Genomic DNA, 10,384 nt, shown 5'->3' with positions numbered 1-10,384 from the left:
TATCCTCTGCCGAAAGTCTGTCCCCTCTCTTCATATGATAAACCTTTGTGCCTGAGCTTCTCAATCTGTACAAAATATTTCCAAGTTCTGGTATGTTGTTATCTAGTTGAATGTTTGTATCAGGTCCATTTTTACCCTTCTTTCTTTTAGAGCAGGGAACACACCCAGCCAGTCAGGTTTTCAGGATACACTCAATGAATACACATGAGATAGATTTGCATACAATGGAGGTAGTGCATGAAAATTGATCTTGTGCATATTCATTGTGGATATCCTGAAAACCTGACTGGTTACATGTGCTCCAAGGACTGGGTTAAAAAAAAACCCTGTTTTAGAAAAATCATCTTTAGCATCCTGACGGTGCATGGCTGACACTACACTTTTTTGGTGACCCTCTTCTAAACTGCCTCTGTAGAGAAGGTAATGCCATATAAATCCTTGCAAAGCAGAATCCTAGCCCTTAAATATACCTGTTCTACCCCACTCCCTCCACAATCTGCTTATAAAATCATATTTTAACTCTGCAAGTGATCAAAGGGTCAAATCCTCCTGGGGAGGCACTGTTTGAAGGCTGGACAGCCAGAAGAGCAGACTGAGCAGTGATGCCACATCCCCACTGACAGCTCGTTAGGGTGTAATAGAGTGATCACTCCATTATGTTCCTAAGGAAAGTCCAGCTGGATGGGAAGGAGGGAGGATGGGCTCCACCACTCTTCCAGCCCTTGGCCATTTAGCCAAGCTCATTTATAACAATTCCCACTTACAAGACAGAGAAAACGCTTTCAATAGAATCCATTTGTAGAAAACATGCTGTTGAACATGAGACCGCAGGCACCCAGGGGAGCAGCTTCAGGGGCATTTTAGGGAAAATTTGGGAAAACAGTCTCTCTAGACTTCCTTTACGCACTGATACACTCCCAGCAACATTTTCTGCTAGCACCCTTTAAAGAAATTTAATTTGAAGAGACTTTCTGTTAGAAAGTACTGTATTTCCCTGCAAACTTAGGGACCCTTTTACAAAGGTGTGAGCAGCACGTGCCAAAATGAGACAATGGCCAGGCTACCGCGCGCCCCAGCGCTAATTTCAGATTTGGCATGTGCCCATTCCGCCTGGATGATTTATTTACTTCCTCCCATGCGTGTCATTTCCAGCGGTAATCGGTACTTGGCGCATGTAGTGTGTCAGCCCTTCCCGCTAGATCAATGGGCGGAGTTAAGGGCTCAGGCCGGTTTTGGGCACACACTGGTTTCAGTTTTACCGCAGGCCCTTTTCCCATTCCCATTAAAAAAAGCCCTTTTTTTAAAGACACGGTAAAAACTAGCCTGGCGCACCCAATACACACGCCTATACTACCGCAGGCCACTTTTAACCGCAGCTTTGTAAAAGGACCCCTTAGTTCTCCCTCTGTGATGTTCCATGCCAGCATCTTGCATGCTCTCTGTGGCATGGTATATAGTTAGCATCCTGTGGAGGTCCATAGTCTGGAGAAGAGACGGCTGAGGGGAGACATGATAGAGGTATATAAAATAATGAGTGGAGTAGAAGAGGTGGATGTGAAGCGTCTGTTCACGCTTTCCAAAAATACTAGGACTAGGCGGCATGCGATGAAATTACAGTGCAGTAAATTTAAAACAAATCTGAGAAAAATTTTCTTCACCCAACGCATAATGAAACTCTGGAATTCGTTGCCGGAGAACGTGGTGATGGCGGTTAGCTTGGCAGAGTTTAAAAGGGGGTTAGATGGTTTCCTAAAGGACAAGTCCATAAACCACTACTAAATGGACTTGGGAAAAATCCACAATTCCAGGAATAACATGTATAGAATATTTGCACGTTTGGGAAGCTTGCCAGGTGCCCTTGGCCTGGATTGGCCGCTGTCATGGACAGGATGCTGGGCTCGATGGACCCTTGGTCTTTTCCCAGTGTGGCATTACTTATATACTTATGTCTTTTAGCTGATTATAGAAGCAGAACATAAAAGGTTAACAAATAAAGCAAACTATATATATAGCGATATCTTTTCCTCGACTACAAATGCATATTCACTACTGAAAACTGCCCTTATGCAAGTCGCCCTTCTAAAGAATGGCAGGTGCTACACCATAGTTTAGTGAATCTGTGCCCTCACCTCTCTCTGCCCCCATTTCCTAGCCTGCTCTTCTCTCTAATGCTCCCCGTGAGCCAGGAGGGCTGCAGTTCTGCATCGGAAGCAGCCAAGCGTTGGGTCTCTGCACTGGAAGGGCTTCTAGAGCTGGCTCTGATGGGATTAACTGAGCTGCCGGTCCTGTCATGGAACAAGACAAGCCTGTGATGGGCGGCTTTAAATGCATTTACTCATCGCCAGGGGCTCTGAGGGAAAGAAGAAGAGTAGGAAGGGACTTAGAAAAGAACAGAGACAAAGGGGGTTAGAGCCATTTGGAAGGGCAAAGAAAGGACAGAGGGTGCGACAAGGGACCGACAGATTGAGGACCAAGGGGCAGAGCTATAGAACCCTACTCTACCATATCTTGCATTGGAATTTCAGAGCGCATCCCCTGATCCAGCAAGTATTAATTACCACTGGCTGTCAATTAGTATTAGTAGTTAATTACTTCCGAAGCTTAATTAACTAGTTCCCCAGATTCCAAAGCTGGAGCCTCCGAAGAAAGCGAATCTGCTTCATTGATATGGTGGTTGTGACGTCGGATGTGATGTCACAATCACTAGTGGCCAATCGGGTCCTGAGAGTATGAGGTTATATGCTGCTCCTTGCTGGCAGCAGGATCTTCTTCCCAGGAGTTCCTTGAAAGTTTGCACAGGGAAGTTTGTAATTGATGGGGGCAGGGACTAGGGTTGTGGGTCTGCTCCATTCCTAAAAGTTCAGCTTTATGTTCTGCTACCCAGGTGCAAGGCTTATATTAGGCACCTTTCTTCCCTCTTCCTCCCCAACACATCTACCCCCCTGTCGTGATCCCCCGGTATGCGGTGGGGGCTGGCACCCTGCGGAATGCTCCTCCTGTAATGCCCTCTCTGACTCCCGGCGCTGTCTCGGATAATAGCTCAGAGTTATTCAGGCCTGGCAGCCGAGTGCCTGGCAAACGGCATGCATAATTTATAGCAATGTATGAGGGATGGAAGCTGCCGTTTAATATTAATCCGCCTTTTTACATTCAAATTCCCTCTCCTCCCCCTCCAGGGGCAGAGGATCTGGACCAGGCATTGAGCGGGGGGGGGGGGGGGGGGGGGGGGGAGAGAAGGGGGTCGGATGCAGATTCCTCGGGGGAAGCTATTAATGAGACGGGGAGGGGGGGAAGAGGGGAAGCGGATGGGGATTAACTGGCTGCTTCCAGCCTGAGCGCGGTGCGTGAGTGAAAGGAATCGGGGGGGGGGGGGGGGGGGGGGGCGTGTGCTGAATCTTAGTCCGAGAGCAAAGAACAAAACAAACCCTAGACTGTAAATGAGGAGAAAGATCCACAGAGATCGGGCGGGGGCAGGGAAGGATTGAGCGGCTGAAGGATGGAGAGTGTATGAAACAATAAATGATAGCAGGTGGAGAAGAAGAGACTAGGAAACAGGCTTGTGTGTTTTTCAGGGGTGGGGGGGTGGATAAAGGGGAGAGAAGTTACACACAGTGTTGGGACTGGGGGAGGGAACAGAGACAGCAGGAGGTACACACAAGAGCAGATACAGAGTAAAGGCCAAGAGATTTGGGGTTATAAGACTGCCCCCATTCTATCGCATCCACTATTTGAAGCGTTGAGTTACTATCCCTTCCCCTCCCCCCAAAATAATACAAAAAAAAAACAGAGCTGGAAAATAATTCCACACGTGTGACGGCAGAATAATTGTGATAAAGTGAGTAAGGGTCAAGCAGGGCATTGCTGTCTCATACGCGCAGTGTGTGAAGATGTGTCTCTCCCTCTCTCCCCTCCCCCCTCCTCCTCTCTCTCTCTTCAGCGCATTCTGCTTATCAATGTCCTTTCTCCCTTCACCTGTGCAGATAGTGAAGCTGATGTAGCTCTGCTGGTCCCGAAGAAAACTGAAGTGTTAGATTTTGAGACCTTTAAAAAGTATCAAAGCCTATTAAGACTTCAGTCTTCCCTGTGTACCAGATACATTTAACTATCAGTCTTCCTCAATTGTCTTCTATCTTTCTGTCCCATTAATTTCACTAAGCATTTTCTGTCCTTTTTGTCTCTTATCTACCACTTTCTATTTTTTCAGCTTTTTTATTTTCGGTGTTCTCTTTGTTCCTGCTAATTTCTGCTGTTTTTGTCACCTAAGAGCATAAGAACAGCTATACTGGGTCAGACTGATGGTTCATCTAACCCAGTATCCTGCTTCTAACAGTGGCCGATTCAGGTCACAAGTACCTGGCAAGCAGTGGCTTCCCCCATGTCCATCTCAATAACAGACTATGGACTTTTCCTCCAGGAACCTGCCCAAATATTTTTTTAAATCCAGATATTCTAATGGCTAAAACCAGATCCTCCAGTTCCAGAGCGTAACTATTCATTAAGTGAAAAAAAATATTGTCCTCCTATTTTATTATTATTTATTGCATTTGTACCCCACATTTTCCCACCTATTTGCAGGCTCAATGTGGCTTACAGAGTGTTGTTATGACAAAGTCATGACAGGATATTGGATACAATCAATAGTATGCAGAAGATGGATGAGGAATTAGAGAAGATGGTGTTAGATAGGACAGTTTAGGAGGTGATTTGTGTCTTTAAGGGTTCTTTTTGTAGGCTCTATTGAAGAGATGTGTCTTCAGAGATTTGTGAAAGTTGCTTAGATTGTCCATAGTTTTTAGGGCTGGGGGTAACCCATTCCATATCTGTGTACTTCTGTAGGAGAAGGAAGTGGCGTGTGCCTGCTTATATTTAAGTCCTTTACAAATGGGGAAGTTCAGATTGAGGAATTTGCAGGCTGATCTCTTGGCATTTCTGGGCGGTAGGTCCACAAGGTTAAACATGTACAGTGGGGCATCTGCGTGAATGATCTTGTGTACGATTGTGCAGATCTTGAATTCGATACGTTCCTTGAGTGGAAGCCAGTGAAGTTTCTCTCTTAAGGGTTTCGCACTTTCGTATTTAGTCTTTCCAATTATGAGTCTGGCTGCGGTATTTTGGGCTGTTTGGAGTTTCTTAATAGTCTTAAAAGTATTACCATCTAACTCCATGGAGTGTCCCCTGGTGTCTTTCTTGTTTTCTCTTTATTCTTCCTTCTCTCTCTCAGCTCTCACTTTCCTTCCTTCTCTTTTTCCTGTGTCTTTTTAAACTACCTCAAAAGATTGGAAACTCTGGTTGTCGAGTCTGGCTATTCCATTTTCCTTGCTGAATAGTCATGAGATGTAGCTGAGGCAAGATCTGGTTTATTGGCAGAGTTCATCTATCCTGGAAAGCAGACCTGCTTGCAGCACTGGAGAGCTGGATTTTGCCATCAATGACCTAGGAAATGACTAGGGAGAGGGGGGCTCCTAGTGTTTATCCAAAAAAAACCTTATGAAATGATACCTTAATATGATCAGATTTCTCACCAAACAGAGAATACAGAAAGACCCATTATTTCCTCCAGAACAAGAGAAATAAGGGACAGACTTTCCTGGGGAACAATAGAGTCCTCAGTTGTCTTCCAGAGAGGTTTTATAAAGATTCATCAACAGTGAGAAATCTAGGTCACACATATGTATCAGGATCCAAAAAAAATGAATAGATTCCATGCTGCCTACTCCCAGGAATAAGCGGTGCCTTTCCCTAAGCCTACTTTGTTAATCGCCATTTTTTGATTTTTCCTCTAAGTACATGTCCAAACCTTTTTTAAACTCATCTTTGCTAACTGCTTTTACCACATCCTCCAGCAATGAATTCCAGAGCTTAGTTGCTCATTGAAAGAAAATATGTTTTCTCTGATTTATTTTAAACATACCGTATTTTTCGGACTATAAGACGCACTTTTTTCCCCCAAAATTTGGGAGGAAAATGGGGGGTGCGTCTTATAGTCCGAAGGTAGACTTCTCCCTACTCACGTGATCTTCCCTGGTGGTCTAGTGACGTCGGGGCAGGAAAGAGCCTCCTCTTTCCTGCCCAGCGCGCTGCTCTCTATCCTCCTGTATGCAGCCTGACGGTCTCGGCGAGATTCAAAATGGCCGCCGAGACTTCAATTCTCGGCGGCCATTTTGAATCTCGCCGAGACCGTCAGGCAGCAATGCATACAGGAGGATGGAGAGCAGTGCGCTGGGCAGGAAAGAGGGGGCTCTTTCCTGCCCCGACGTCACTAGACCACCAGGGAAGATCGCGTGAGTAGGGAGAAGTAGTGACAGGGCCGGGGGGAGGGCGATCCCGAACTCGGAGGGAGGGAGGGATTCGGACAAGATGCACCGGAGCACCTAGGTTTTAGAGTTGGGAAAAAGGAAAATTTTTTTTTCCTATTTCCCTCCTCTAAAACCTAGGTGCGTCTTATGGTCCGGTGCGTCTTATAGTCCGAAAAATACGGTACTACTTAATAACCTCATGGCATGACCCCTAAACTTTGTACTTTTTGAAAGAGTAAACAACCAATTTGCTTTTCCCTGTTCCACTCTGCTCAGGATTTTATAGACCTTCATAGGTTATGTCTGCTCCAAGCTGAAGGACCCTAACCTCTTTCTTCCTATGAGAGGAGTACCATCCCCTTTATCACTTCAGGAACCCTTCTCTTTACCTTTTCTAATTCTGCTATATCTTTTTTGAGATGTGGTGACTAGAATTGCATACAATACATAAGGTTTAGTCACACCATGGAGCAATACAGAAGCATTTGACATTCTCTGTTTTAGTCTTCATTTTTTACAATTCCTAACCATAGGAGCCAGCTCTGTGGCTGCTGATCACCTCTGATATTGAGCAAGTGCCTTCATCATGTCCAGGGAGGGGTGCTTTGTATTGTGTTGGGCCCCACCAATCATTGTGAGATGTTGGTGTCTATGTACAGTGCATGACTCCCTTCTTCATATGAAGAAATGGATAGATTTGATTGAAGACGTTCACTGAACTGCTAAGACACGGGGGTGGGATGGGGGGATGCTATTGCCAGGTGATTTCAATCTGCCAGATGTTGATTGGGATATCCCAGTTCTTGATTTGCCGCAGGGAGAGCTGTTCTGGCAACTCGCTCATGCATAGACATTGGGAACTGGATGGGCCACCTGAGTCAGTTACCATGGTGGGAAATGGTTCCTTCGCTCCTCACCTCTTCATTCTCTTCCTGAGCTCAGCTGCCGCCAGCACCTCGGGGGCATGTTTGAAACAGGAGAGCAGAAACTTGTCTGCCCTTGTGTTTCAAATGTGTTCCTTGGTGCTGGTGGCAACTGAGCTGAGGTGCACCAGTCTTTCCATGGCAAGTCAAAGCCTGGAAACTCTTTAGTTGGCTCAGTAAAGAGATTCATGTTTGGAACTATTGAGTTCTTTTTCAAGCTCCATGCCATTGGCTTTCACCTACTTCAAGTCCAAAGAAGTTTCCTTCATTTGTTTTAGGCAGGCTCTTCAAATACTGATGCAAGGCAGTTATGATGGTCTAATTCAACTTGGAGAGGAGATTGAATGTTCACAAGTTCTTACATAATTGTGTGGATGAATGACAGAAAGACCCAGAAGTCAGTCTTGGAGTTGACAATTAATGCACCTGAGATTATCCAAATTCTAGTATTTAATTGTGAGTCCCAGAAGCTTAGTGTGAGTACTGTGGACCCATATTGCTACCCAGTACATGGCTGTAATGTCCCATTACTTATCAGTATGTATGTAATGCTCTTCTTGTTTCTGGATTATCTGGGGTAGGTCACATGACTAATTCCACTCTTCAGCTACTAATATTGCAAATATCTTTAATTCTTTCCATAGTAAAAGGTGTAAGTGTAAGGAGATGGAATTGAAGGTCTGAAATTCACCCTTCTAACCTCTGATCTAGTCACTTGTCACATTCACTGGACATCTTCAATGAGTAATATAAAATCAGCCCCACAGAATAAATGAACACAAGTCAGGGACAGCTAAGTCAACAGCGTTGAGCCTGGCAAGATTACTCTGATTAATAATGAATCAGGACAAATTGCTGGTGGCAGAGTCGCTTCGCAGTAATCCATGCAAATGAGGGAGGGAATGCTGGGACACTCTTCCCTCTCTAGGAGATACGAGCAGCGTGGATACCAGGACAGAGGCAGCTTTCAGGCTGTCACTCGGCATCAGGCTTATGTCCATTTCAAAATGCTATCACTTGACAAAAACTAGCCAGAAGTGTGATGCTTCAGGATCCCTGAGGAGCTAGAGGTACGAGGATAAAGGGTCCTCTTAGAGGTGTTACTAGGGAGAAGAGGAGCAATTATGGGCCAGGGGCTCTCTCCTGGACCAGTCACATTCCATTGCTGTTTAGAACATTCCAGAACCTTTCTCAGTGCCTCCCCCTCATACATAGATACCGAGAGGACAACTTTGTATCAGAGCACCTGGGCAGAAAAGGTTCATAGGAACATATGCTGGGCTCGATGGACCTTTGGTCTTTTCCTAGTATGGCATTACTTATGTACTTATTTTATACAGACAACATGTGCACCTATGTGGTTTTACAAACCAGGGCTGCCGAGAGACAAAGCCAAGCCTAGGGCAAACAATCTTCAGGGCCCCACTGCTACCCCTCCCCACTGCTGCCACCCCTGTCCCAGCAGCAGTGATCGAGAGAGACTGCTCTGTCAGCCATGGGTCTTTCTTCCTGCCATGTCCTGTCTCCTGTGAAGTAAGTTCCTGTTTCCGCATGGGCAGGATGTTATAGGAAGAAGGACCTGTGGCTGGTTGAGCAGTCTCACCTATGCTGGGCCTGGGGAATCTTGCCCCTCCCCCCCCCTCGGCAGCCCTGTTATAAAATAGCCTCCCTGAAAGATCCCACTCAGAGTAACATGTTTCCAGGCAGGAGGGACTTTATGCATGTCTGTGACAGAAGAAATCTGCACCCGTGTGTGTTTTACAAAATATGCACACAATCTCAGCCCTGTTCTACCCATCTCAGTCCATTCTCTTTCCCTGGGAATACCAATATGTACTGTGTTTCTCAATGCTAGGCATTGTGGGCTGAATTCAGTAAATAGTGCTGGGAAAAATTAAAGGGCACTCTGGGAAGAGTATTCTTCATAGAATTGCACAGATTCCTGTGCCTAACTTTGGTCATGAGGACTTCCCCTGGCATAAATCCATGTTTATTTATTTAGATTTTGCTCACACCTTTTTGCAGTAGTAGCTCAAGGTGAGTTACATTCAGGTACACAGGGTATTTCTCTGTCCCAGGAGGGCTCACAATCTAAGACCTGCTACAGTGGTGACTTTAACTGGGTCCTACAGAGTCACAGTAGCTCCTGTTGGACTTGGGATATTATCAAAGTCTTTAAGTTTAGGGACCTGGAATCTGTGAATCAGTAACCATTAATAAATATCTCTCTATATAAAACGCACCTCCAACGTTCTAATGAAGCCTCCAAAAGTCCCAACGTTCTAAGTCCGTGGTGGTGTACATCGAAGTTTGCCCATGAGTGTTTGCCCCGCCCTCGCGTCAAACGTGATGACATTGAGGGCGGAGCAATAACACTCAACGAATCGCATCACTACCAGCAGATGACAAGGGATCACCAAACCGCTGCTACGCAACGAAACCTGACGTCAAACGCTTCGCAAAACAGAACAAGCACGAACAACTGCATGGGGACAAGGGAGGAGAATGAGCAGCACAAGCGGTACATCGCTGGAAGGAGATTACAATTTTCAGGCCCATGCTCCAGCTCCCAGTATGAGCAGCATCCTTACAAAACGCCCTACAAGAAACAACTACCCACAGTCCCGACGTCTCCGGCACCTCAAACAAGTCGCCTACCACTTCAAACCCCCCCCCCCCCCCACACACACACACAAACACACACAAAATCAAAACGCAGCCTTCCACACAAACGGGGGGAGAGGCGGACTGGCAAGGGGAGAGGACGGATGGGAAGAGGTGGCGGGGAGGGGGGGGTCCAGGAACTCAAATGGGAAGAAGTGGGAGGGGTTTCTGGAACTCAGACGGGTGGAAGGGAGAAAGGAAGAGGGGGGGAAGGAATGAGAGGGGGGAGAGGGGAGGAGGAGGGGTTTCTGGAACTCAGACGGGTGGAAGGGGGAAAGGAGGGGGGGAGGAAGGAGGGGGAGGGGGAGAAAGAGGAGGGGGGGCAAAGGGGAAGGGAAGAATAGGAAGGGAGAAGGGGGAAACCACCCTCTCTCTCTGTCACACACACTATATCTGTGTGAACACTCTCTCTCTCTCTCTCTCTCTCTCTCTCTCTCTCTCTCTCTCTCTCTCTCTCTCACTCACTGTGTCCAACATATGCACTCGCACACAGTCATTCTG

Source organism: Microcaecilia unicolor, chromosome 3 (genome assembly GCF_901765095.1).
Source record: "Microcaecilia unicolor chromosome 3, aMicUni1.1, whole genome shotgun sequence".
NCBI classification, from domain to species: Eukaryota; Metazoa; Chordata; class Amphibia; order Gymnophiona; family Siphonopidae; genus Microcaecilia; species Microcaecilia unicolor.
This window is presented reverse-complemented; position numbering follows the sequence as displayed.